This window comes from Misgurnus anguillicaudatus, chromosome 15 (genome assembly GCF_027580225.2).
Source record: "Misgurnus anguillicaudatus chromosome 15, ASM2758022v2, whole genome shotgun sequence".
Classification (NCBI taxonomy): Eukaryota; Metazoa; Chordata; class Actinopteri; order Cypriniformes; family Cobitidae; genus Misgurnus; species Misgurnus anguillicaudatus.
In genome coordinates, this window is record NC_073351.2 from 10,824,125 (window position 1) to 10,848,436 (window position 24,312).

Consider the following 24,312-nt stretch of genomic DNA (forward strand, 5'->3'; position numbering starts at 1 on the left):
CAGTGATGACCTGAGGGTGCATGCACCATTTCGTCACACTGCCCCCTACTGGTCACGAGATATAAAAAATGTCTATTTTTGTTTATAACTACTGCAAACTTGAATGTAAAATTATGAGACTGGTCTTGTTAGATTTCTTGAGGCATACCGATTCAAACGATACCAAATGGTTTTTGGTCGGCCATTTTGTGTGTCGGCCATTTTGAATTTTTCTTTAAGTTCAAGTATTTCAGAAACGCAATTGCGTATTGTTATGAAACTTGGTATGGTTCATCAGCAACATGTTCTGGGAGGACTTGTCAACTTTTTGGCACCCCCTAGTGGTCAAGAGATTTGAAGCTATATCTCTGCATCTCTTTATCGTATTTACAACAAATTTGGTGGGTGTCATCACAATCAAGGCCTGAGTTATAATTTATTGTTTGGTCAGTGCCCCCTAGTGGTCAAGTCATTTAAGGCTATATCTCCCTATCGGTTTATCGTATTTACACTAAATTTGGTATGTGTCATCACAGTTATGACCTGAGGCACCATCTATTGTTTCGGCACAGCGCCACCTAGTGGTCTCAAGATACGAAAAAATTGCTATATTTTTCATAAAACTAATGCAAACTTAGATCTTAATCATGACAGTCATCACGTATGAATCATTTTTTGCCATGTTTGGCTTGACCCCGGTATCGCTGCTTGCAGCTATATTTATTATTAGTTATTCTTCTTCCGCCATTGCGGTCTATGGCAGCCCATAGAACCGTACGTAGGAAAGTTATGAAATTTGGCACACTGATAAAGGACAGTCCAATGTGTCCCCACAGCAAATTTGGAGTCTCTATGTCTAACCCACTAGCGCCACCAACAGTCCAAAGTTGCACTTATGTTTTTGCTTATAACTTCTGATCCGTAAGCCCTAGAAACAAAATTCTTACTTCCTCTGATTCCTTGGCTCAAGACGATTCGATTGGACCCTATGTCGTTATTTTACGTCATAAAAATTGTTCCGCCATTTTGAATTATTCGTAAAACCTACTTTTTCGAACTCGTCCTAGGGCTTTTCTCCGATTGCCACGAAAATTGGTATGTATCATCTTGAGACACTCATGGCAAAAAGTTATCAAAAGAATTTCGATACAGCAATCCGTTGTCGTATACCGCCTTAACAAATTTTACGTAGAGCGCAAAAAAACAGATTTTAGGCTGTATCTTCGTCAAACTTAGGCCTATTGACACGACACTTGGTACTTCTGATGCCAGTCAGGAACCGAGGGTGCATGCACAGTTTCGTTGCAGCGCCACCTAGTGGCCAGAGAAATGTTTTATACACCTATAACTTTGGCTCCGATTGACGTATTTTCACAGGACTTGTTTCTTTGGAGTTCTGAATAGTTGCCGAGTCCAACGATACCAAACATGCCAGATTTCGCCTTACGGTTAACCCTGGGCAGCAAAATAGCGCTTAAAAAACACGCGTGAATATCTCCGCGAGCGTTATTCCGATCGTCTCGAAAACACCATAGGAAGAAACTAACCTTACCTTCTGAACAAAAAGTTCTATTGGCGTTATATTAAAATTTTCATCAGAAATTGCCGAAAATTGCAAAAAACGAAAAATTACATTCAAATTTTGTGTTTTTTACACATAAATGGTTGTAACTTCGTAACGAAAATATATTTTTTCACCAGATTTGCTACGCTGATGCATGAGCACATTCTGAGGCAACACAAAAAAAATTGTGTGCTTGCACCACTAGATGGCCTTATAATTGAACAAAACCTTTGATAACAAGCCAGCCTTATGGTCATACAACTGTTTCTTAACTAAACTAAAGTGTATTGTCATAAAACTAGCTAGATGTAACACAATCATGACCTGATGTTGCATGCACAATTTTTTCATTGCGCCACCTACTGGTTTTGAGATAGAATATAGTATTTTTGCCTAAAACTACTGCAACAACACATCTAAAACCATGAGTCATCATGGATTATTCCTTTCATGGCTTTGACTATAATCACTGGTGGTTGCCAATTTACTCCCTAGCAACCATTGAGAATACCTTATCGACCGTTTTTGCAAAAGCTATATCTCAGCATCAAAACATCGTAGAGACACGGGGATGGTCTCTTTTGAGTTATTAAACTTGTTGTAACATGATGTGACCCATGTTTTGCCACTGCAAACACCACTCACATGTCCTTCAGTGCTCTAATGTTTCATGACTGTCAATAACAGAAGGACGATTGTAGTAGACAAGAACTTAGATTATTTTTGTTGATAACTTTTTTGTGTTTTCATCTAAAATTATTAGGTTTACTTAGGTTCTTCAATCTGCTTATCCAATCTCAATTTTACATCCTTTTGTACCCTTTTCGGCTTGACCCCGGCATTGCTGCTTGCAGCTATATTTATTAGTTATTCTTCTTCCGCCATTGCGGTCTATGGCAGCCCATAGAACCGTACGTAGGAAAGTTATGAAATTTGGCACACTGATAAAGGACACTCCAGTGTGTCCCCACAGCAAATTTGGAGTCTCGTTGTCTAACCCGCTAGCGCCACCAACAGTCCAAAGTTGCACTTATGTTTTTGCTTATAACTTCTGGTCCGTATGTCCTAGAAACACAATTTTCGTTTCCTCTGATTCCTTGGCTCAAGACGATTCGAAAGGACCCTATGACGTCATTTTCCGTCATGAAAATTTTTCCACTATTTTGAATTATTCGTAAAACCTACTTTTTCGAACTTGTCCTAGAGCTTTTGTCCGATTGCCACGAAAATCGGCACGTAGCATCTAGAGACACTCATGGCAAAAAGTTATCAAAAGAATTTCAATACACCAATCCGTTGTCGTATACTGCCTTAACAAATTTTACGTAGAGTGCAAAAAAACTGATTTTAGGCTGTATCTTCGTCAAACTTAGGCCTATTGACATGACACTTGGTACTTGTGATGCCAGTCAGGAACTGAGGGTGTATGCACAGTTTCGTCGCAGCGCCACCTAGTGGTCAGATTAATGTATTACACGCCTATAACTTTGGCTGCGGTCAATGTATTGTCACGGGACTTGTTTCCTTGGAGTTTTGAATAGTTGCCGAGTCCAACGATACCAAACTTGCCAGAATTCGCCTTACGGTTAACCCTGCGCAGCAAAATAGCGCTTAAAAAACACGCGCGAATATCTCCGCGAGCGTAATTCTGATCGACTCAAAAACACCATAGGAAGAAACTAACCTTACCTTCTGAACAAAAAGTTCTATTGGCATTATATTAAAATTTTCATCAGAAATGGCCGAAAAATGCAAAAAATTGAAACATTTCCTTTAAATTTTGTATTTTTTACACATAAATGGTTATAACTTCGCAACGCAAAGAGATTTTTTCACCAGATTTGATACGCTGATGTACGACCACAGTCTGAGGCTACACAAAAAAAATTGCTTGCTTGCACCACTAGTTGGCGTTATAATTGAACAAAACCTGTGATATCAAGCCAGCCCTATGGTCATACAACTGTTTCTTCACTAAACTAAAGTGTATAGACATAAAACTAGCTCAATGTAACGTAATCATGACCTGAAGTTGCATGCACAATTTTGTCACAGCGCCACCTAGTGGTTTTGAGATAGAAAATGGTAATTTTTGCCTAAAACTACTGCAACAAACACATCTAAAACCATAAATCATCATGGATTATTCATTTCATGGCTTGGATTATAATCACTGGTGGATGTCAATTTACTGTCTAGCAACCAATGAGAATACCTTATCAACTGTTTTTGCAACAGCTTTTTCTCTGCATCAGAACAGCGTAGAGACATGGGGATGGTATCTTTTGACTCATTTAACTTGCTGTAACATGTTGTGACCCATGTTTTGCCACTGCAAACATCACATACATGTCTTTCAGTGCTCTAATGTTCCATGATTGTCAATAACAGAAGGACGATTGCAGTAGACAAGAACATAGATTATTTTTGTTCATTACTTTTGCGTTTTTTTCATCTGAAATCATAAGGTTTCCCTAGGTTCTTTAGTCTGCTTATCCAAACACAACTTTACATCCTTCTGTGCCCTTTTCGGCTTGACCCCGGCATTGCTGCTTGCAGCTATATTTATTATTATGTTTCCTCTTCCGCCATTGAAGTCAATGGCAGCCCATAGAACCGTACGTAGGAAAGTTATGAAATTTGGCACACATGTAGAGGACAGTCTCAGAAGTTACTATAGCAACATTGGTGTGTCTGACTCAAACCCTCTAGCGCCACCAACAGTCCAAAAATCCACTTATGTTCATGCTCACAACTTCTGACCCGTGAGTCCTAGAAAATAAATTCTTGTTTCCTCTGAATCCTTGGCTCATGATGATTCAATTGCACATGTTGATGTCATTTGTGTCATGCACATCTTTCCGCCATTTTGAATTTTCCGTAAAACCTACTTTTTCGAACTCCTCCTAGACCGTCCGTCCGATTTGCATGTCCTTTGGTATGTAGCATCTAGAGACACCACAGACAAAAAGTTATCAAAAGCTTTTTGATAGACCAATGCGTTCTCGTATAAATTGACAACATATATGGCGGCGAGCACGCCAAAACGGACGTGAGGCCGTATCTTCGCAAAACTTTATTGTATCGACACGAAACTTGGTATATGTCATAACAGTCATGACCTGAGGGTGCCTGCAACGTTTCGTCACAGCGCCACCTAGTGGTCACGAGATTCGAAAAATGCCTATTTTCGCTTATAACTACTTCAAACTTGAGTCTAAAATCATGAAGGTGGTCTTGTTAGATTCCTTGAGGCATGCCGAGTCAAACGATACCAAACGGTTTTCGGTCGGCCATTTTGGGTGTCGGCCATTTTGAATTTTCTCATTAAGTTTAGTATTTCACAAACAGAATGGCGTATCGCTACGAAATTTGGCATGGTTCATCAGTGACATGTTCTGACCGCACCTATAAATCTTTAGGACGGCGCCACCTAGTGGTCAGGATATGTAAAAAAAAATTTAAATCTTTATATCATTTGATTAAATTGCCACTATGACATACAACTTCAGTCTATTGATCCCTTGGCTCATGCTGAGTCTGACTGTACCAAATATGTCTGAGTCAAATCTACTTCCTGTCGGCCATTTTGAATTATATTGAACACCTACTTTTTCGAACTCCTCCTAGAGCGCTCGTGTGATTGGCTTGATTTTTGGTATGCATCATGTAGAGACACTCTAGACAAAAAGTTATCAAAAGATTTTCGGTAGACCTATCCGTTGTCGTATAACGCATCAAAGAATGCGAGGGCGAGCACGCCAAAATGTGTTTGTGCCTGTATCTTCGCAAAACTTTTGCGTATTAATATGAGACTTGGTATATGTCATAACAGTGATGACTTGAGGGTGCATGCACCATTTCGTCACACTGCCCCCTACTGGTCACGAGATATAAAAATGTCTATTTTTGCTTATAACTACTGCAAATTTGAATGTAAAATTATGAGACAGGTCTTGTTAGATTTCGTGAGGCATAGTGAGTCAAACGATACCAAATGGTTTTTGGTCGGCCATTTTGTGTGTCGGCCATTTTGAATTTTTCTTTAAGTTCAAGTATTTCAGAAACGCAATTGCGTATTGTTATGAAATGTGGTATGGTTCATCAGCAACATGTTCTAGGAGGACTTGTAAACTTTCCGGTGCCCCCTAGTGGTCAAGACATTTGAAGCTATATCTCTGCATCTCTTCGTCGTATTTACACCAAATTTGGTGGGTGTCATCACAATCAAGACCTGAGTCACAATTTATTTTTTGGTCAGTGCCCCCTAGTGGTCAAGTCATTTAAGGCTATATCTCTGCATCTCTTTATTGTATTTACACCAAATTTGGTGGGTGTCATCACAGTCATGACCTGAGGCACCATCTATTGTTTCGGCACAGCGCCACCTAGTGGTCTCAAGATACGAAAAAATTCATAAAACTAATGCAAACTTAGATCTTAAATAATGACAGTCATCACGTATGAATCATTTTTTGCCATGTTTGGCTTGACCCCGGTATCGCTGCTTGCAGCTATATTTAGGGGTCAAGCCCCGAAGGGGCGAAGACCCCTATTGTATTTGTTAGTTTTCTTTTTACAATTATTATTAGTTATTCTTCTTCCGCCATTGCGGTCTATGGCAGCCCATAGAACCGTACGTAGGAAAGTTATGAAATTTGGCACACTGATAAAGGACACTCCAGTGTGTCCCCACAGCAAATTTGGAGTCTCTATGTCTAACCCGCTAGCGCCACCAACAGTCCAAAGTTGCACTTATGTTTTTGCCTATAACTTCTGGTCCGTATGTCCTAGAAACACAATTTTCGTTTCCTCTGATTCCTTGGCTCAAGACGATTCGAAAGGACCCTATGATGTCATTTTCCGTCATGAAAATTTTTCCACTATTTTGAATTATTCGTAAAACCTACTTTTTCGAACTCGTCCTAGGGCTTTTCTCCGATTGCCACGAAAATTGGTATGTATCATCTTGAGACACTCATGGCAAAAAGTTATCAAAAGAATTTCGATACAGCAATCCGTTGTCGTATACCGCCTTAACAAATTTTACGTAGAGCGCAAAAAAACTGATTTTAGGCTGTATCTTCGTCAAACTTAGGCCTATTGACACGACACTTGGTACTTCTGATGCCAGTCAGGAACCGAGGGTGCATGCACAGTTTCGTTGCAGCGCCACCTAGTGGCCAGAGAAATGTTTTATACACCTATAACTTTGGCTCCGATTGACGTATTTTCACAGGACTTGTTTCTTTGGAGTTCTGAATAGTTGCCGAGTCCAACGATACCAAACATGCCAGATTTCGCCTTACGGTTAACCCTGGGCAGCAAAATAGCGCTTAAAAAACACGCGTGAATATCTCCGCGAGCGTTATTCCGATCGTCTCGAAAACACCATAGGAAGAAACTAACCTTACCTTCTGAACAAAAAGTTCTATTGGCGTTATATTAAAATTTTCATCAGAAATTGCCGAAAATTGCAAAAAACGAAAAATTACATTCAAATTTTGTGTTTTTTACACATAAATGGTTGTAACTTCGTAACGAAAATATATTTTTTCACCAGATTTGCTACGCTGATGCATGAGCACATTCTGAGGCAACACAAAAAAAATTGTGTGCTTGCACCACTAGATGGCCTTATAATTGAACAAAACCTTTGATAACAAGCCAGCCTTATGGTCATACAACTGTTTCTTAACTAAACTAAAGTGTATTGTCATAAAACTAGCTAGATGTAACACAATCATGACCTGATGTTGCATGCACAATTTTTTCATTGCGCCACCTACTGGTTTTGAGATAGAATATAGTATTTTTGCCTAAAACTACTGCAACAACACATCTAAAACCATGAGTCATCATAGATTATTCCTTTCATGGCTTTGACTATAATCACTGGTGGTTGCCAAGTTACTCCCTAGCAACCATTGAGAATACCTTATCGACCGTTTTTGCAAAAGCTATATCTCAGCATCAAAACATCGTAGAGACACGGGGATGGTCTCTTTTGAGTTATTAAACTTGTTGTAACATGATGTGACCCATGTTTTGCCACTGCAAACACCACTCACATGTCCTTCAGTGCTCTAATGTTCCATGATTGTCAATAACAGAAGAACGATTGCAGTAGACAAGAACTTAAATTATTTTTGTTTATAACTTTTTTGTTTTTTTTATCTAAAATTATTAGGTTTATCTAGGTTCTTCAATCTGCTTATCCAATTCAACTTTACTTTCTTCTGTGCCCTTTTTGGCTTGACCCCGGCATTGCTGCTTGCAGCTATATTTATTAGGGGTCAAGCCCCGAAGGGGCGTAGAACCCTATTGTATTTGTTAGTTTTCTTATTATTATTATTAGTTATTCTTCTTCTTCTTCTTCCGCCATTGCGGTCTATGGCAGCCCATAGAACCGTACGTAGGAAAGTTATGAAATTTGGCACACTGATAGAGGACAGTCCAATGTGTCCCCACAGCAAATTTGGAGTCTCTATGTCTAACCCGCTAGCGCCACCAACAGTCCAAAGTTGCACTTATGTTTTTGCTTATAACTTCTGATCCGTAAGCCCTAGAAACAAAATTATTGCTTTCTCTTATTCATTGGCTCAAGACGATTCGATTGGACCCTATGGCGTCTTTTTTCGACATGAAAATTTTCCGCCATTTTGAATTATTCGTAAAACCTACTTTTTCGAACTCGTCCTAGAGCTTTTGTCCAATTGCCACGAAAATTGGTATGTATCATCTTGAGACACTTAAGGCAAAAAGTTATCAAAAGAATTTCGATACACCAATCCGTTGTCGTATACCGCCTTAACGAATTTTACGTAGAGCGCAAAAAAACAGATTTTAGGCTGTATCTTCGTCAAACTTAGGCCTATTGACACGACACTTGGTACTTGAGATGCCAGTCAGGAACCGAGGGTGCATGCATAGTTTCGTTGCAGCGCCACCTAGTGGCCAGAGAAATGTTTTATACACCTATAACTTTGGCTCCGATTGACGTATTTTCATGGGACTTGCTTCTTTGGAGTTCTGAATAGTTGCCGAGTCAAATGATACCAAACATGCCAGAATTCGCCTTACGATTAACCCTGCGCAGCAAAATAGCGCTTAAAAAACATGCGTGAATATCTCCGCGAGCGTTATTCCGATCGACTCGAAAACACCATAGGAAGAAACTAACTTTACCTTCTGAACAAAAAGTTCTATTGGCGTTATATTAAAATTTTCATCAGAAATGGCCGAAAATTGCAAAAAACGAAACATTACCTTCAAATTTTGTGTTTTTTACACATAAATGATTGTAACTTCGTAACGAAAAGATATTTTTTCACCAGATTTGATACGCTGATGTATGAGCACATTCTGAGGCCACACAAAAAAAATTGTATGCTTGCACCACTAGTTGGCGTTACAATTGAACAAAACCTGTGATATCAAGCCAGCCCTATGGTCATACAACTGTTTCTTTACTAAACTAAAGTGTATAGCCATAAAACTAGCTCGATGTAACGCAATCATGACCTGAAGTTGCATGCACAATTTTGTCATTGCGCCACCTACTGGTTTTAAGATAGAATATGGTATTTTTGCCCAAAACTACTGCAACAACACATCTAAAACCATGAGTCATCATGGATTATTCATTTCATGGCTTTGACTATAATCACTGGATGTTGCCAATTAACTCCCTAGCAACCATTGAGAATACCTTATCAACTGTTTTTGCAAAAGCAATATCTCTGCATCAGAACATTGTAGGGACACGGGGATGGTCTCTTTTGACTAATTAAACTTGTTATAACATGATGTGACCCATGTTTTGCCACTGCAAACACCACTCACATGTCATTCAGTGCTCTAATGTTCCATGATTGTCAATAACAGAAGGACGATTGCAGTAGACAAGAACTTAGATTATTTTTGTTGATAACTTTTTTGTTTTTTCATCTAAAATTATTAGATTTACCTAGGTTCTTCAATCTGCTTATCCAATCTCAATTTTACATCCTTTTGTGCCCTTTTCGGCTTGACCCCGGCATTGCTGCTTGCAGCTATATTTATTATTATTATTATGTTTCCTCTTCCGCCATTGAAGTCAATGGCAGCCCATAGAACCGTACGTAGGAAAGTTATGAAATTTGGCACACATGTAGAGGACAGTCTCAGAAGATACTATAGCAACATTGGTGTGTCTGACTCAAACCCTCTAGCGCCACCAACAGTCCAAAAATCCACTTATGTTCATGCTCATAACTTCTGACCCGTGAGTCCTAGAAACTTAATTCTTGTTTCCTCTGAATCCTTTGCTCATGATGATTCAAATGCACACATTGATGACATTTGTGTCACGCAAATCTTTCCGCCATTTTGAATTTTCCGTAAAACCTACTTTTTCGAACTCCTCCTAGAGCGTTCGTCCAATTTGCATGTCCTTTGGTATATAGCATCTAGAGACACCCCAGACAAAAAGTTATCAAAAGCTTTTTGATAGACCAATGCGTTCTCGTATACAGTGACAACATACAAGGCGGCGAGCACGCCAAAATGGACGTAAGGCCGTATCTTCGCAAAACTTTATTGTATCGACATGAAACTTGGTATATGTCATTACAGTCATGACCTGAGGGTGTCTGCAACGTTTCGTCACAGCGCCACCTAGTGGTCAAGAAATTCGAAAAATGCCTATTTTCGCTTATAACTACTTCAAACTTGATTCTAAAATCATGAAGGTGGTCATGTTAGATTCCTTGAGGCATGCCGAGTCAAACGATGCCAAACGGTTTTCGGTCGGCCATTTTGGGTGTCGGCCATTTTGAATTTTCTCATTAAGTTCAGTATTTCACAAACAGAATGGCCTATCGCTACGAAATTTGGCATGGTTCATCAGTGACATGTTCTGAGCGCACCTATAAATCTTTAGAACGGCGCCACCTAGTGGTCAGGATATGTAAAGAAATTGTTTCAAATCTTTATATCATTTGATTAAATTGCTACTATGACATGAGACTTCACTCTATTGATTCCTTGGCTCATACTGAGTCAGACTGTACCAAATATGTCTCAGTCAAACCTACTTCCTGTCGGCCATTTTGAATTATATTGAACACCTACTTTTTCGAACTCCTCCTAGAGTGCTCGTGTGATTGGCTTGATTTTTGATATGCACCATCTAGAGACACTCTAGACAAAAAGTTATCAAAAGCTTTTCGGCAGACCTATCCGTTGTCGTATAACGCATCAAAGAATGAGAGGGCGAGCACGCCAAAATGTGTTTGAGCCTGTATCTTCGCAATACTTTTGCGTATTAATATGAGACTTGGTATATGTCATAATAGTGATGACCTGAGGGTGCATGCACCATTTCGTCACACTGCCCCCTACTGGTCACGAGATATAAAATATGTCTGTTTTTGCTTATAACTACTGCAAACTTGAATGTAAAATGATGAGACCGGTCTTGTTAGATTTCGTGAAGCATGCCGAGTCAAACGATACCAAATGGTTTTTGGTCGGCCATTTTGTGTCTCGGCCATTTTGAATTTTTTCTTTAAGTTCAAGTATTTCAGAAACGCAATTGCGTATTGTTATGAAACTTGGTATGGTTCATCAGCAACATGTTCTGGGAGGACTTGTAAACTTTTCGGCGCCCCCTAGTGGTCAAGAGACTTGAAGCTATATCTCTGCGTCTCTTTATCGTATTTAAACCAAATTTGGTGGGTGTCATCAAAATCAAGACCTGAGTCAGAATCTATTGTTTGGTCAGTGCCCCCTAGTGGTCAAGTCATTTAAGGCTATATCTCCATATCGCTTTATTGTATTTACACTAAATTTGGTATGTGTCATCACAGTCATGACCTGAGGCACCATCTATTGTTTCGGCAAAGCGCCACCTAGTGGTCTCAAGATACAAGAAAATTACTATTTTTTCATGAAACAAATGCAAACTTAGATCTTAAATCATGACAGTCATCATGTATGAATCATTTTTTGCCATGTTTGGCTTGACCCCGGTATCGCTGCTTGCAGCTATATTATTAGGGGTCAAGCCCCGAAGGGGCGTAGAACCCTATTGTTATTGTTAGTTTTCTTATTATTATTATTATTATATATTATTCTTCTTCTTGTTCTTCCGCCATTGAAGTCAATGGCAGCCCATAGAACCGTACATAGGAAAGTTACGAAATTTGGCACACATGTAGAGGACGGTCTTAGAAGTTACTATAGCAACATTGGTGTGTCTGACTCAAACCCTCTAGCGCCACCAACAGTCCAAAAATCCACTTATGTTCATGTTCATAACTTCTGACCCGTGAGTCCTAGAAACTAAATTCTTGTTTCCTCTGAATCCTTTGCTCATGTTGATTCAATTGCACACATTGATGTCATGTGTGTCATGCACATCTTTCCGCCATTTTGAATTTTCCGTAAAACCTACTTTTTCGAACTCCTCCTAGAGCGTTTGTCCGATTTGCATGTCCTTTGGTATATAGCATCTAGAGACACCTCTGACAAAAAGTTATCAAAAGCTTTTTGATAGACCAATGCGTTCTCATATAAATTGACAACATATATGGCGGCGAGCACGCCAAAACGGACGTGTGGCTGTATCTTCGCAACACTTTGGTGTATCGACACAAAACTTGGTATATGTCATAACAGTCATGACCTGAGGGTGCCTGCAACGTTTTGTCACAGCGCCACCTAGTGGTCACGAGATTCGAAAAATGCTTATTTTCGCTTATAACTACTTTAAACTTGAGTCTAAAATCATGAAGTTGGTCTTGTTAGATTCCTTGAGGCATGCCGAGTCAAATGATACCAAACGGTTTTCGGTCGGCCATTTTGGGTGTCGGCCATTTTGAATTTTCTCATTAAGTTCAGTATTTCACAAACAGAATGGCGTATCGCTACGAAATTTGGCATGGTTCATCAGTGACATGTTCTGAGCTCACCTATAAATCTTTAGGACAGCGCCACCTAGTGGTCAGGATATGTAAATAAATTGTTTAAAATCTTTATATCATTTGATTAATTTGCCACTATGACATAAGACTTCACTCTATTGATTCCTTGGCTCATGCTGAGTCCGACTGTACCAAATATGTCTGAGTCAAACCTACTTCCTGTCGGCCATTTTGAATTATATTGAACACCTACTTTTTCGAACTCCTCCTAGAGCGCTCGTGTGATTGGCTTGATTTTTGGTATGCATCATCTAGAGACACTCCAGACAAAAAGTTATCAAAAGCTTTTCGGTAGACCTATCCGTTGTCGTATAACGCATCAAAGAATGCGAGGGCGAGCACACCAAAATGTGTTTGAGCCTGTATCTTCGCAAAACTTTTGCGTATTAATATGAGACTTGGTATATGTCATAACAGTGATGACCTGAGGGTGCATGCAACATTTCGTCACACTGCCCCCTACTGGTCAGGAGATATAAAAAATGTCTATTTTTGCTTATAACTACTGCAAACTTGAATGTAAAATTATGAGACTGGTCTTGTTAGATTTCTTGAGGCATGCCGAGTCAAACGATACCAAATAATTTTTGGTCGGCCATTTTGTGTGTCGGCCATTTTGAATTTTTTCTTTAAGTTCAAGTATTTCAGAAACGCAATTGCGTATTGTTATGAAACTTGGTATGGTTCATCAACAACATGTTCTGAGAGGGCTTGTAAACTTTTTGGTGCCCCCTAGTGGTCAAAAAGATTTGAGGCTATATCTCTGCATCTCTTCATCGTATTTACACCAAATTTGGTGGGTGTCATCACAATCAAGACCTGAGTCACAATTTATTGTTTGGTCAGTGCCCCCTAGTGGTCAAGTCATTTAAGGCTATATCTCCGTATTGCTTTATTGTATTTACACTAAATTTGGTATGTGTCATCACAGTCATGACCTGAGGCACCATCTATTGTTTCGGCAAAGCGCCACCTAGTGGTCTCAAGATACAAGAAAATTACTATTTTTTTCCTAAAACTAATGCAAACTTAGATCTTAGATCATGACAGTCATCACGTATGAATCATTTTTTGCCATGTTTGGCTTGACCCCGGTATCGCTGCTTGCAGCTATATTATTATTCTTCTTCTTGTTCTTCCGCCATTAAAGTCAATGGCAGCCCATAGAACCGTACATAGGAAAGTTATGAAATTTGGCACACATGTAGAGGACGGTCTTAGAAGTTACTTTAGCAACATTGGTGTGTCTGACTCAAACCCTCTAGCGCCACCAACAGTCCAAAAATCCACTTATGTTCATGCTCATAACTTCTGACTCGTGAGTCCTAGAAACTAAATTCCTGTTTCTTCTGAATCCTTGGCTCATGATGATTCAATTGCATACGTTGATGTCATTTGTGTCATGCAAATCTTTCCGCCATTTTGATTTTTCCGTAAAACCTACTTTTTCGAACTCCTCCTAGACCGTCCGTCCGATTTGCATGTCCTTTGGTATATAGCATCTAGAGACACCCCAGACAAAAAGTTATCAAAAGCTTTTTGATAGAACAATGCGTTCTCGTATAAATTGACAACATATATGGCGGCGAGCACGCCAAAACGGACGTGAGGCGATATCTTCGCAAAACTTTATTTTATCGACACGAAACTTGGTATATGTCATTACAGTCATGACCTGAGGGTGCCTGCAACGTTTCGTCACAGTGCCACCTAGTGGTCACGAGATTCGAAAAATGCATATTTTCGCTTATAACTACTTCAAACTTGAGTCTAAAATCATGAAGGTGGTCTTGTTAGATTCCTTGAGGCATGCCGAGTCAAACGATACCAAACGGTTTTCGGTCGGCCATTTTGGGTGTCGGCCATTTTGAATTTTCTCATTAAGTTCAGTATTTCACAAACCGAATGGCGTATGGTTACGAAATTTGGCATGGTTCATGGGTGACATGTTCTGAGCGCACCTATAAATCTTTAGGACGGCGCCACCTAGTGGTCAGGATATGTAAATAAATTGTTTAAAATCTTTATATCATTTGATTAAATTGCCACACTGACATAAGACTTCACTCTATTGATTCCTTGGCTCATGCCGAGTCCGACTGTACCAAATATGTCTGAGTCAAACGTACTTCCTGTCGGCCATTTTGAATTATATTGAACACCTACTTTTTCGAACTCCTCCTAGAGCGCTCGTGTGATTGGCTTGATTTTTGGTATGCATCATCTAGAGACACTCTAGACAAAAAGTTATCAAAAGCTTTTTGGTAGACCTATTCGTTGTCGTATAACGCATCAAAGAATGTAAGGGCGAGCACGCCAAAATGTGTTTGAGCCTGTATCTTCGCAAAACTTTTGCGTATTAATATGAGACTTGGTATATGTCATAACAGTGATGACCTGAGGGGGCATGCAACATTTCGTCACACTGCCCCCTACTGGTCAGGAGATATAAAAAATGTCTATTTTTGCTTATAACTACTGCAAACTTGAATGTAAAATTATGAGACTGGTCTTGTTAGATTTCTTGAGGCATGCCGAGTCAAACGATACCAAATGGTTTTTGGTCGGCCATTTTGTGTGTCGGCCATTTTGAATTTTTTCTTTAAGTTCAAGTATTTCAGAAACGCAATTGCGTATTGTTATGAAACTTGGTATGGTTCATCAGCAACATGTTCTGGGAGGACTTGTAAACTTTTCGGCGCCCCCTAGTGGTCAAGAGATTTGAAGCTATATCTCTGCATCTCTTTATCGTATTTACACCAAATTTGGTGGGTGTCATCACAATCAAGACCTGAGTCACAATTTATTTTTTGGTCAGTGCCCCCTGGTGGTTAAGTCATTTCAGGCTATATCTCCGTATCGCTTTATTGTATTTACACTAAATTTGGTATGTGTCATCACAGTCATGACCTGAGGCACCATCTATTCTTTCGGCACAGTGCCACCTAGTGGTCTCAAGATACGAAAAAATTGCTTTTTTTCAAAAAACTAATGCAAACTTAGATCTTAAATCATGACAGTCATCACGTATGAATCATTTTTTGCCATGTTTGGCTTGACCCCGGTATCGCTGCTTGCAGCTATATTTATTCTTGATATCTATTAAAGTAATAAAAAACTTTGTAGGGGGGGCACAACAACCTGTTCGGGGGAGGCACTGCCCGCGAATGCCCCCCTTGACGCCGGCCCTGGTTGTGCGCAAGGCCCTACAATGTAGCTTCGACAATGTGCAATTACACATGCAGACCACTAGTAGGCAGTATCCACGTGTGTAACCCACAGTAGCAGTGCAGCAGTCAAAGAAGAACCAGCTTGGAGAGTAAACCATCAAAAGAAGAAGCAGCAGCTTGTTGTGTATGATTTGAGAAGACCAGCAGTGATGGAAGTAAATAGCAACTTTAGAGACAGCAACTTTTGTTGCAGTTTGAGTTAACTCGCTCCTCAACTTGGCACATCTTTGTTCTTACCGGAATGCATATAAAGAATTGCAATGCAGATTGACCTGTGGTTCCAGCGGACCAATCACAGCACTTGCAGTCTTCGTATAATGGACGCATTGTTATATTTTTGGCGAGGTGCGCATCAGGCTACGCACCACATGGCATAGCTACAGTGTAGAACCTATGTTGGACTATAAATTAAGCTTAACATTAAGGTTTACTGCATAAATCCAGAGTCACGTTACTTAGTAAAATACTTTTTCTCTGTCCTGAACACATCCTAATTTGGGTCATCTTTACAACACCACCCTCTCACTACTCTGCAGAGGCATTCCCTTGAATTATAATGACTCTTCCATTATGTCCCTAATGTGGTCTAGTAATGACCCCTTATTATGCCATTTAAACACAAACTGATTTGACAGCACTACAATTAAGAGCCAAAGGTGACTAAGAATTACAGAAAACGCCCACAGACCCTTTAACCTGCTGAAACCACCACAGACATTACAGACCCCCCCAGACCAGAATCTTACCCTGCGTCCAAAATCGCATACTGTGACAGTACGTACTGAAATAGATGAAGTACCTACTCAACAGCTGTTAAAGCAGGCGGTTCTATATAGGATGAATATGGGTAGTATGAATGAAAATACATCACGTGACATACGTTGTCATAACAACAAGTGAGCTGTTAACTATAGGATGATGATAAACAAAGGCAATTTAACTACAAGGGACGGATGTTTTCCTTATTAATTTATTTGAATAGAGCCATGTTATTACTTTCCAACATTTATGCACACTTCAAAATCTTGCCGGAAGTCATCCGTATACATCTCGCCTACTTTTCGAATACTATGGCTGCGTCTGAAATCCAAGGCAGCTGACTTGTTGCCTCGCTGCCTTATGAGGCACTGACTTCAGCGGCATGAAGGCAGCTCCAGGAAATGCATTCGGACAGCTTTCATAGACAGCATAACAGTATTTGAAATATATACATAAGAGCGCCTTTGTGATAACTAATCCCATATTTGAAAACTGCAAATCTAGTTTCTCGCTAGAAATGCAATAAAAATGTACAAAAAGCGAAAATATAACTTTTTGATACAAAATTTGTGCTCCAGCTGCTTTCTTGGCCAGAGGCGTCATGCCCATTCAGTTTTTTTTTTTTTAGACAAATGGATTTTGGATGCAACCTCAAAGAACCGTCCATTAATCTGTTACTTCTCTTTTAATCTGCACAATATTATCAATTCTGTGCTGCATCCTTGTCACTTTTCAGAATTTTTTGCCATTTTGATAGTGTTTTGATCATGTTACATTACTTTATTAGTTTATTCTCAGACATCAGCGTCTTTCAACGAGCTTTGCTGTTGCTGCTGCATTTTGTTATCTAAAGAATTAAAAATGTGTAAGAAATGTTCACAACATTTCCAAACCCCAGCACGGTAATGTGCAGTTAACCTCCACTGTGTAGAAAAGGTATGGTTTAAAATGTGACACTCTCGACGTTATATTAGTAGAGATTTCTAGATTCATCTTCTTGGTCCAACGCCAGAGTTCACGGGCGCGCGGAATCACACATGCTCACATACGAGGTAACATTTAATGCAAAAGTCTGTTCCTCTAATAATTTTATCTAAACATATTTTTTTAAATCATCATTAAACATTAAAATCAATCACGTGGCTATAGCCTATGCAAGTACCTATGCCATTTTCGTTGTTTATATACCTTATGGATTTAAATTTACATTCATTTTATATGATAATGCAGTTGTTGTGCAAAATGCATTAATGACACAATTAAACAAGTCATTAAACAAAACGTAAATAAACAAAACATGCCGTTTCAGATGTAATTATGATGCCAATATGTCATTATTCCGATTTAATAGTATTTGATATAAAAGTTAGTCAACACTTTTATTTTGGAGGGTTTTGCATGAATTCGCTAAGATTGTTAGAAATTTAAGTGTCATGGAAAAGACTGAAAGCTCTATAATATATTTCGTCTGATGTCTGTGTATGCACAAATTTCTGTGAGCTGTGCACACCGTACCCCTTTAAAAAATTGGTGCATGACACCCCTGTTTGGCTGCCATTTGTTTTTTTCTAACTTGACCAGACTGAACGAATCACATGCCCCCCCCCACACGCATGAATTGTGGGACAAGACGATGGAGGTATCTCAGGAGTCAGGAAATAAAGCATTGGATTCTGACATGCCTTCATGCCTTCCTGCCTTGGAATGACAGCATTTTAGAGCTTTCCGACATATGAATTTGGAAATACTACTTGGCTCGCCTACTGATTTTCACCTACTATATAGGCGGTATATAGGACGTAGGCGATTTCACAGCATTTGAGTTTTGATCATTTTAAAGCTGGTCAAAAAAGAAATGAAAAGAAATGTTCCTCATTCAGGTAGTGAGATTTTGGGCTTGAAGGTCAGTGGTCTGTTGTTATGGACGTGGAGTTTTATGTATTTTCCAGCATAATAAATCAGATAATACATCATTTAATGGCTAAAGCAGTCATACATTCAAAGATAGAGTCCATTTGTCCGGTTTAGGCAAAGTGTCATTTTAATTCTAAAAATAAAATCTTGATGTGATAATGTTAATACTTTGTGCCAGTTTAATGCACAGAGGCTGCTGTAAGTAATAAATGTAAACACAAAGGCTTAATAGTTCATTAAAAAATAACTGTTTCTATGGCAGACACTTTTGGATCAAACTGTGTTGTGAGTTTGGGACGGGGCAAATCTATTTTCTTTGGGCCCATTGGAAGAGCAGAAATGACACTTTTTGTTACATAAAAGTTTAAGTATCATTAGTATAATTTCTTGAAACCTTCAGAGCCAATGCACTTGTCATGAAAGGTTTGTTTAACTGAAAGGTGGGACATCCTACATTCATTTAAATTTACAACAAGATATGAATTTTACCAGTGTCTTGTTTCCTGGATTGAACTCAGCAATAAAGGTGTCCATATGTAGTTGTTTCACACTCATTACTGTAGGTATAGTGGCTCGGTCAAGTTTCCATATGTACCCAGTAATGAAACCCCGCAGGCGCTTCTGCCCTTCTCCTCATACCGCCTCCGGCCTCAACCCTGATCTCGCTCTCTCAGCAGGGGCATATACATCTCCGCTATTTTCAGTCCAGTAGGGTCTTGTTTTGGTTAGTGGAAACAATATGTTACAGATGATCTACAGCGATAGAGAAGCACGGGCATACAGAAGTGCGAGACAGAGGCACTGCCGAAACGCCGGTTCCCGCAGAGCGCAGGCCCCGCTGTATCGACTCCAGATTTTGTTTACTCAATCACCACATTGTGGTGCTGCTCACGGGCCTCGGTTCACACGCTCCTGAACGATCCATCTCTTTTATTCAACCTCAGTCAATACATATCAATGTTCCTACTTGTTAACTTGCATCGAAGCGAATTAAACAACATTTAAGAAACTGTGTGTGCTGGAAACGCTCATTTATTTTCTCATGTTACAGGTTCTGAAGACGTTGGGCTTAAGGCGCTTTCACTAATCTCTCAGCCTGGGACAGCAGGCACGTTTTCTTCGCGTCTCAGTAATTTCCGGATTTCTGGTGAGTCATTGATGGAGGTTTATTTTTATAATGTGGAATATTAATAACAAAGAGCCCTTCAGATGATTTGTGTCAATGCTTCCTAATGCGAGGTGTCAAGCTGTAGGCGTTTATCTCCCGCACCGCATTGTGAGCAGGTCGAACGCTGGTCAAACCATTTCAACTCTGATGTTAGATGCTGACCCTCTGAACCACAGCCAGTGATTTTCTCACAATTTGCATGATGTATCATTATGTGGGCAGAACGTGCAAGAAAATGAAAATGAGACCGTAGAGACGGTGATTCAATGCATATGGAGCCATCAAGCTGTACGGCCATGTTATACAACCATTTCACAATGGTAAAAAATATTATTTTCTTCAGACAGTGCAAGTCATTTTGCCCCTCACAAAATATCTTGATCTCTGTGACATGACACCTTTCACAAAAATATGAAGGCACATTGTGATTTTGGTTCCTTGTATTTTAATGATGTGGCTTGATGTGAGAAATATCTCACATTTTTATCATCACATAGACTGAGAGTAACCAAGATTTTCTGTTAATTATTTGATACTTGATTTTTTTCTCCCAGACATTCTCACCGGGATGTTTTTCTAAGCTCATCTATTTTTCGTTTGCTTTCACTTTTTTTACAGCGTGCACATCCTGCTACCTAGCAACCTTGTAAAATCACTCTTCCTTGATGCTGTCCAGTGCTTTTCATGTGAAGGTCAAAGCAGGAGAATCGTCACACTTTTGTTGAGAGGCGCACTGAAGCATGTGAAAGGGCTTTAACTCAACCTCCCAAAAAATGAAGAAGGAAAAAGCTGAACCATGACACTGTGTTAAATGTTAAACAGAGCTCTGGTTTATTTGCTTAGAAATCTTCCTTACTTAAATGGTTGTCAGGGAAACAAATCCCTGCGATGCTAAATTAGACCCTACATTGTGTTTTTGGCATCTAGGAACAGGCGCGCCCTATATACCTTTACATCTGCGAACAAACTGGAACATCCAAGAGGGTGCATTAGCTGAGCTCATATAATATTGATTGTTATGCATTATTTAGTTTTATCTGTGGTAATGACTTTTGGGTGCTCTGCCATCAGACTTAGCAAAGGACTTTTATAGCGGCTTTCCAGATTTCTTGATTGAAGTTCAAGTTACATCCGCTTTCAGGAAGCGGATATGGAAATATTCTGATGGATAAGTTTAAGTGCTGATGTACTGTGTGATCGCTTCTCAGATTGATGTTTCACTGGCACATTCATCTCTTTGTGTTGAAACATTACAGCTGATATATGCTAGAGTATGTGTAGGCAGGTTGCTGTAAGAATGATTCTGTGTGGACCAGAATCTGGCCTCCCTTGGTTTAGGGTAGGATAAAAGGCTTCTGGTGGAGCTCTGCGGTGTGTGAACCCCGCTGATAAATGCGTCTTAGACCAGCATGAATTTCTGTGATGGTCCAGGTTGGGTTATGTGGGTTAATGCTTGTTTGGATCTGGAACAACCTCTGAGCAATATTCTTATGTGAACCAGCAAGACTTTATAAAATGGACGTCTTGCTGGGGGAAAAGAGGATAAAAGTACCAGCAGAAGGATCATGCTGTTCAACTGTAAAACTTGAGCCGGTGAAAACGTTGGATCAGCATGATATTTTATGTTAAAACTAGTTATTTCCTTGAAATCTCTGTGGTTCCCAAAAGAAAATGTTATTGCTTAGAGCTGCTTCTTTCATTTGAGACTTGGAAGTTTTTCAGATATGTTGCAAGTTATTGTAGAAGTTGCTTCTAAAATCCTTAAGGAGACAATATAGTCCCACAATTGTTCACATAGGAATAGGGCTATAAATAGTATGAATCCTTAGGTTTGAGAAATGTTTAAGTTCATGGTCAAATCTGCCTTTTAAATGCTGACGTTTAGGGCTTGGTAAATCTGAATACAATTGTACAACGCTGCTGATATTTCTTCTGAACTCTTTTTTTAAATGTTGTTGTTTCTCCCAAATAAAGCAAAGGTATCAATAACATGCATTGGTTTGATTTTAAAGCTTAGGGATGCAACAAAATTCGGCAAATGAAACTATTTGGCCGAAAATAGCAATACATGAGAAGATAGATTTTACTGAACAAAACATTTTTGATTATACAATCTATAAGCAACCAGCATAGAGTGAAGTCCAATTTATACTTCTGCTTCGATTGTATGTCGTAGCCTACGCTGACATGAACCCTAAAGTGCACCTCTCCAAATACAATGCTTTCTACAAGTACCGCAAGCTCTCTGATCTGCTAGAACCCATCCGAAAAAAATCCACTTTTGATTGTCAAAACAAATCAAGTTAAAGCAACACTAAAGCGTTCCTCCTCTGGAAACAGGTTTAACGGCACTTTCACATTCGCTTTGCAGCCCTCTATTGGCCAAAACCGCACTAAAGAAGTTTTCAACCGTCGGGTCGTGGTCCTGTAGTTTGAGTGAAAACTGCAAAAACTTGCTTTACGGCAGACCTACAATCCAATCAGAGCCAGCTTTGCTGCAGTAGGCTAAATTATTTACGACAGTGGTAATGAACAATTACGCTTCTAACCTGTAGGGGGAGCAAAGAGCAAAAACTCTTTAGTGTTGCTTTAAGGAGCTATATTTAACAACTCAAGCTGCAACAAGGCGCTGTCTATTTACGTCAAGCTGCTTTGGCTTTTGCCTTAATACTTTAACATACCTGTGGACATACTAGCGAACTGTAATTGCATCGACGTGAACAACAATGCAAAGGTATAAATGAAACTGACGTAGGTTTTATGGTATAGGCTCTATGCAAAGATATAAATCAAGCTTGAGAGGCGTGCTTGCTTTATAAAGGCAGCAAACATTTTGGCAGTGCGGAAGCATTTTGAAGTTTATGAGAAATATGCCTTTTTTTCAGCCAAATAGTTTAGGTTACTGAACACTTAGGGGTGGTTTCCCGGACAGGGATTTGCTCAAGCCAGGACTAGGCCTTATTTTAAGTAGGAAATAAAACTAGTTTTAACAAACATGCCTTACTAAAAACATTACTTGTATGCATTTTGAGGCAAAACAAAGGGCCCTGGTGTATTTTAAGATATGTCAGTGCAAGTTGTTTGGAAGTTTTCAGTTTGGACAGCTCTAACATTTATTTTAGTCTAGGGTCGCACTCATACTATTCAAACCAATCCAAAACATACCCAAGCGCGATTGTCCCCCCTCCCTACTCCCCCAGATGCACGCACTCACACTGTATTTTTATCGATCTGAGCATGGGCGCACTTTCGTCATCAGGATGCGATTAACACTGGAACCCATCATAATTTTAAGTCTCTGTTTTTATTTGAGTTGTTTGGTGCACGATGACACACAGCCCTCTCACATTTAGTTGATATGTCGCATGTGCAGCTCAGACATTCACGTAACCCAGGGGTGGGCAACTCCTGGTCCTGAGGGCCACAGCCCTGCAGAGTTTAGCTCCAACCCTAATCAAACACAGCAGAAAAATCAAATTGAAGTCTTCAGGACTGTTTGGAAATGACATTCAGGTGTGTTCGATTAAGGTTGAAGCTAAACTCTGCAGGACTGTGGCCCTCGATGCCCACCCCTGACGTAACCCCACTGCACACATCAGGTTTTTACAAAGGCAAATGTAGGTGAGTGGTCACGCAATTGACAGGTGAACCCAACTCCAGCCCACCTCTGCAAGCCGGCCAGGGCGCATTAGTCACATTACATTAGTCAAACGAACTAGGCTTTGGGGGTCAAGCACGCACGAGCACGGTTTGGTTTGAATAATGTGAGTGCGCCCAAGAACTAGTCTAATCCCTTTCCGGGAAACCGCCCCTTAGTGTATATATAGCTGCATTGTTTAAAATTTAATACCGCATTTATCTGTGTTTTCTCCAGACTTTTCTGAAAAGGGTAAAGCCTTGATGTATTGATTGGTCGCATGTCTACTTCATATAAATTAGCAGGTCATAGTCTACCAAACATGCCGAAATGCAAAACGCCTTCACATCATCTTGCGTTTCCATTCTCAAGCATTTGTATGTGTATAAAGTCAGTGCAAGGAATAATGTAGTGTGACCTCCCCAAAAGCAACTACCTGTACGAAAATGGCTTAATCAGGTTTGGTAGATCTGAGCTCAGTGTGAGACATAACTGGAATGTCTTCTCAAACTTTATTTGAGACATAAATTAGATATTTGAGGCATAATATGATAGTTTTTGAGATATAAAAGAGATCCCACCGATAATTTTCTTTCTTATACTACACTAATATGTAAGGACACCAGCAAACGTTTATCTTGTAGTGCTATTGGTTGACCTTAAATAGCTTTCTGGGAAGTGCTGTCTAACACACAAAGCTCTGTGAGCTTCCTTCAAACAGACGTTCAAATCCAGTCTGACCTCTACCAGCTCTAACCTTTTACCTTTACAGCCAACAACATCCTTTTGCTCTCCGTCGAGGCTTACTGAACATGCCACAAAGGCAATCCTTGAACTATAGCTTCACCAAATAAATCATGTTCACTCTCAGAGCCCTTTGGGTTCTGATCAGGATATGCTGTTTTAGGGAATGTTATAGTCATCTTAAAAGATGTTTTATCCCAATCTCCCACCGGTACGCCCAGAGTTAATACCTGATGGTGTTCTCTTTCAACGACGATTGGATTGCACGGGCCGTCGGCGGCAAAACTCGAATGAGCGTGGCAGATGGAAACTGTAAAGCGTGTCCCAGGGTCATGCTGGTGAGGAGCGGG

General features: G+C 39.8%; 1 protein-coding gene across 5 annotated transcripts in view; it reads left to right on the forward strand.

Moving 5' to 3' along the window:
- large2 (LARGE xylosyl- and glucuronyltransferase 2) overlaps nt 1–24,312 on the forward strand; it is a 179,905-nt gene that overhangs the window by 108,586 nt on the left and 47,007 nt on the right. For 4 of the 5 annotated variants that reach the window (XM_073853359.1, XM_055173776.2, XM_055173775.2 and 1 more), the window contains one exon: nt 19,465–19,560. The exons of the other annotated variant lie outside the window; for it this stretch is intronic. The gene's annotated coding sequence lies outside the window, so the exon portion shown is untranslated. The remainder of the gene's footprint in view (nt 1–19,464; nt 19,561–24,312) is intronic. 5 annotated transcript variants of the gene reach the window in all.